The sequence below is a fragment of the Rhinolophus sinicus genome, chromosome 16 (assembly GCF_057876585.1).
Source record: "Rhinolophus sinicus isolate RSI-liver-muscle chromosome 16, RSI-T2T, whole genome shotgun sequence".
Taxonomy (NCBI): domain Eukaryota; kingdom Metazoa; phylum Chordata; class Mammalia; order Chiroptera; family Rhinolophidae; genus Rhinolophus; species Rhinolophus sinicus.
In genome coordinates, this window is record NC_142516.1 from 107,760,690 (window position 1) to 107,766,689 (window position 6,000).

The following is a 6,000-nucleotide window of genomic DNA, read 5'->3' on the forward strand; positions in this document are numbered from 1 at the left end:
ATTGTGGTACTGACACATGATTAGGGAGACCAACCAATGAAACAGAACAGAATGTCTATAAATGGACCCCAATACATGTGAGAATTTATACGGTGTAAAGGCATGGGCTGCTGTGTGCTGCCGTGGGCTACCATATGCTGCCATGAGTGGCCAGCAGCCAGCGTGAGCAGCCAGCAGCTGGTGAGAGCGCAGTGAGCTGCTGTGAGGGGCTGCCCGACGACCGACTGCCTCAGCAGGGGGAAGTGTAAGGCTCATAATACCAGCTGGGCCAGGGAGCTGTGTCCTACACAACTAGACTGAGAAACAACGGCTTGAACCAGAGGGGGGAACAGGGGAGGCGGAAGGGGGAAAGAAAGAAAAAAAAATGGGGAAAGATATTTCCAATTCATAATCCATATAGATGGCTAATATCACTGATATGTAAAAGCTCCCTCAGATCAATAAGAAAAAGATCAATAAGCCACCAGAAATATAGACAAAAAATATACACAAACAGATCATTCAAAAAGAATAAAAATGACTCAAATGCGTGAAAGGATGCTCAATCTTACTAATGATGAGTGAAATAAAAGTAATGCTACAAAGATATTATTCCTGTACTGAAAAACATAAAAATGTTTTATAATACACCGAGTTGGCAAGAGCATTGACAAGCAAGCATTCTTTTACGTTGCTAGAGGGAAACTCCAAAAGTTGGTGAAATCTTTATGGAAAACAGTTTATTTTGATAAGCAATATCTATCCGTATTAAAGATAAATGTAATTTTATTTTTAGAAATATATCTTACAAATAAATTAGAGATTACTAAAATACATATATGGTTATTAATTTCAGCAAGAGTAATGATACTGGCAATTTGGATGTACGAAAAGGAAGCCTAAACTTTATCATAGGTATGTATAGGAAAAAATATTATATACAGTAGAGGGTTCAGTGTTACCTGCAGTTTCAGGAATCCACTGCGGATCTTGGAAAGTAGCTCCTGTAGATAAGGGCAAAATACTGTATCCTTTTTCTCTGCTTTCCCTATGCTACTCACCACCCACAAGAAGAGAAGAGAAGGGAGAGCAGAGGGAAGGTCTTAGAAAACCTGGGAGGGGAAGGAAGACTTGCTGTGTCAGGCTTGAACAAATGTTCTCTACACATCTTTAAGTACCACCCAGATCACTCTCGAGCCTCTAGAGTAGGAGCCAGGGACATGAAATTTGACCTTTGACCTGGATCAGCTCTCCTCCACCCCGTCCTTAAAACTGGCCAGCTCCTAATGGGGCAGGGACAGGAATATTTCCTGAAAACTGTACCGTTTTGCTTTTTAGAAAAATTTCTATTGTCCAGTGGATGTTGGTTAAATGGGTCACTTGTTGAAAGTGTGAGATGAGGTGGTTGGGGGCGTGGGGTGGACCCTGTACCAGCCAGGACAAGGCCTTAGGATCTGCTTCAACATCTCTTCTATCTGTGGTGTTCATCTGTCTGGGAAGTAAATTTGAACTTAACAATTATGTTTCGCCATTTAATCAGTGCTTTGGATTAGTGAAACCCAAAGGAGACACTTGTCTATCAATAGTAGAAATGTTTACTATGCAATCACACAGCACCTGGGGGAAAAGAGAGGCAGAGAATTAAGAAAAGGCTCAGAGGAGAATAAGTGGGAAAGGAAGAAAAAGAACAGAGAGAGGGGAAAGAAAATTGTCCTCATCAACCCTGATCATTACCTTTCACGTGCAGTCCTTCCCTTACCCCCACCGCAACCTCAGGTACAACCTGAGCAAAGCTCCACCTGCTTGAGACTGATCAGGGCACTGGAGGTCACACTGCTGGGGTCCAGGAAGAAGTATGTCTTGTGCTCCTGTTTGAGTATTGTAGTAAGTTTGGGGATTTGGGGGCAGACCAAGGAGAAAGATAAACATCAGGTAATAGCTGCACACATGCACTTTATTTGAGCAACACTTTGACAGCTTTGCATAAGAGGGGAGGTCCTTCACATCATGAAACCTTCCAGAAACAAAGGCATTGGGGCCAACACTCAGAAAGGGAAGAGGGTAAGGGAATTCCTGGGGAAGAAGGAAATCAGAGAGGGAGTGTACATAGCTAGCTAATTTCATTCACCAGCAAGATGGGGAATCTCTGGATCAGATAATTCTGAAAGCCAGCAGTGGGTTGGTGTCTTTTATAGCCCCAGGGTTTGTCTCATCTATCGTGTTTGTATCCCCAAAAATATGGCCTAGCCGGACAATCAGCTCTAATGCGTCTTTTGGAGCAAAAATTAATATAAGACCTGATCTTATTTTACTATACAGTATTCTATAAGACCTGGTCTTATATAATACTATATAGTAATAATACAATATAATATATAAAATATAATATAATACCGGGTCTTATAGAATACTGTATAGTACAATAAGACCGGGTATTATATTATATTATATTATATTATATTATATTATACTGTGTCTTATAGAATACTGTATAGTAAAATAAGACCAGGTCTTATATTTTTGCTCCAAAAGACGCATTAGAGCTGATTGTCCGGCTAGGTCATATTTTCGGGGAAACACAGTATGGCTAGCAGGCATTAGGTGCAGTTTCATGGGGTGGTCAGAGCAGACAGGTTCTAAATGGTAAAAAATGTGCTTATTTGGGCTATCTTTAAAGTAACTAGATATGTAAAAATTTAGTTTGGAGCCAGTGGGATTTTTGAGCTAATGGTGCCTGTCTGCTACGAAGCAGTGTACACCATAAGGCCAATGTACAGGGACCAGCTTTGGATAATTTGTGCAGCAACCAGGAAGGAAATGTTAGTGGGTATGTTGTCGAGGGGGAGGTTACCTGGGTGCCCGCCCTCCAGCCTCACCTGCTGACCATGGGCAGGGCTTGTGACCTTGCATGCAGTGCATCTGCTAGCAGTGATCTCATGTGTTTGGTGGGGTCGTGTGATCTCCTCCAGGCACACTGCAGCTCAGGGACCACAGCTGCATCTTGTACCTTACACCAAGACCACAGTGATTCTGAGACTGACCTTGGACCCCTAACAGACCAACAAAATCAAAATGCCTAAAGAAGCCAGATGGACCCTTATGCTCACTCACATCCATGTTGCCTCAGTCGGGGTCACTACAAGGCCAAGTGAAGTGGCTCCTGGCAAAAACAGATATTGAAGGGAGAAGTGACATTAGCAAGAGGACCAAGTAAGATATCTCCCTATCGTATCCCCCCTGAACAACAATAATTGGGCATCTATCCACAGACAAAAGTGTCATTATGGAACTTCGGGATCTAGTAGCAGATTGTGGAACTCTGTTGAGTACAAGACCAAGGAGAGCAGTTTTGAGAAGGCAGGTTCACAGCCACTTGGCTGACTTACCAACCAGAGACCCAGCTGCACACCTGGAACAAGTTGCACACCCGAGTACTCTGACATAGCCCTGTTTGCCTTGACCCTGTTGCCAGCACCATATATCAAGGGAGGAAAATGAAAAATCCACAAATACATGAAAATTATACAACACACTCCTGAGACAAATCGGTCAAAGAAGAAATCAAAGGAAAACCAGAAACTATCTTGAGACAAATAAAAATACAAATATTCACCAATGACTCATGTGATAAGGGGTTCATATCCAAAGCTTATAAAAAACTCATACAACTCAATATCAAAAAACAAACAATCTGATTAAAAAATGGGCAGAGAACCTAAATGGACATTTCTCTGGACATTTGTCCAGAATGGCCATATACACATGGCCAATAGATACATGAAAAAATGCTCAACATCGCTAATAATCAGGGACATGCAAATCAAAACCACAGTGAGATACCTCCTCACATCTGTCAGAAAGGCCGTCATCAATAAATCTGCAAGCAACAAGTGATGGCCAGGATGTGGCGAAAAGGTAACCCTCGTGCACTGTTACGGGATTGCAAATTGGTGCAGCCACTATGGCAAACAGTATGGAGTTTCCTCAAAAAGTTAAAAATACAACTAACTTCTGGGTATTTATCCAAAGAAATCCAAAACACTACTTTGAAAAGATATATGCACCCCTATGTTCATTGCAGCACTATTTACAATAGCCAAGTTCTGAAGCAACCCGTGTGCCCATCAATAAATGACTGGATGAAGAACTTGTGGTACATATATATACTGGAATACTACTCAGCCATAAAAAAGAATGAAACCTTACTATTTGCAACAACATGGATGGACCTAGAAGGTATTATGCTAAATGAAATAAGTCAGACTGAGAATGACAAATACCATATGATCTCACTTATACGAGTATGTGGAATCTAAAGAACAAAACAAATAAACAAACAAAACAGAAACAGACTCATAGATACAGAGAACAAACTGGTTCCAGAGGAGAGGGGAGTTGGGAAGCTATGTGAAAAAAGGTGAAGGGATTAAAAAGTAGAAATTGGTGGTTACGAAATAGTCATGGGAATATAAAATGCAGCACAGGGAATATAGTCAATAGTGTTGCAACAACTATGTGTAGTGCCAGGTGCACACTGGACTAATTCAGGGAAATCACTACATAAATTATACAAATGTCTAACCATTGTGCTATACACCTGAAACTATAAAATAACATTGAATGTCAATGTCAACTAAAAAAAATTTTTTTTGAAAAGGAAAATACACATACAAAAAGTTATGGAATACAGCAAAAGCAGTCTAAGAGGGAAATTTAAAGTAATAAATGCCTACATTAAGAAAAAAGAAAAAGCTCAAGAAATAATCAAACTTTTTACCTCCAGAAATAGAACAATCTAAGCCTAAAGTTAGTAGAAGGAAAAGAATCATAAAGATCAGAGCAGAAATAAATGAAATGGAGCCTAGAAAGACAATAGAAAAGATCAAGGAAACTAAGAGTTGTTTTTTTGTAAAGATAGAGTTGACAAATCTTTATTTAGATTAACCAAGACCACGAGAGAACTCAAATAAGCCAAATTATAAATGAAAAAGGGGACATTATAAATGACATCACAGAAATACAAAATATAAGAGGCTACTATGAACAAAGACACCAATAAATTGGACAAATTAGAAGAAATGAATAAATTCATGGAAACATACAACCTAACAAGACTGAATCATGAAGAAACAGAAAATCTAAACAAACCAATAAGGACTAAGGAGTTTGAAGCAATAATCAAAAACCTCCCAACAAAGAAAAACTCAGGGAAGAATGGCTCATTGATGAATTCTACGAAACATTTAAAGGAATTAATGCCAAGCCTTCTGAAGAGTCTTTCAAAAAGTCAAAGAGTTGAAAAAGAAGAGATAATAAACACTAGCAAGGATGCAGAGAAAAGGGAATCCTTGTGCACTGTTGGTGGAATGTAAACTGGTGCAGCCACTGTAGACAAGATAGATGTTCTGCAAAAAGAGAGCTACCACATCATCCAACAATTCTACTTCTGGGTATATATCTTTAACTCCTGGCGTTTTAATTATGATGTGTCTTGGTGTGGGCCTCTTTGGGTTCATCTTGTTTGGGACTGTCTTTCATTCCTGGATTTGGATATCAGTTTCCTTCACCAGGTTAGGGAAGTTTTTAGCCATTATTTCTTCAAATACCTTTTCTGTCTTATTCTTTCTCTCTCTCTCTTCTTCTGGGAACCCTATGATTCAAATGTTGGGGCTTGATGTTGTCCCAGAGGTCCTTTAATGTATTCTCATTTTTAAATTTCCTTTTTGTTGTTCTGATAGGGTGATTTCCACTACCTTGTGTTCCTCACGTGGAAGGATGAGCTCTCTGACTCATTCTTCTGCATCTTCTAACTGTTGTTGGTTCCCTCTAGTGTATTTCTCAGCCCAGTTATTGTATTCTTCCCTTCTGAGTGGTTCTTTTTTACATTTTCTATCTCTTTGTTGAAGTTCTCATTGAGTTCATTTATTCTTATCCCAAGTTTGTTGAGTGTCTTTATAATCGTTCTGAACACTTTATCTGGTAGATTGCTCTCCTTTATTTCATTTCATTCTTTTTCTAGGG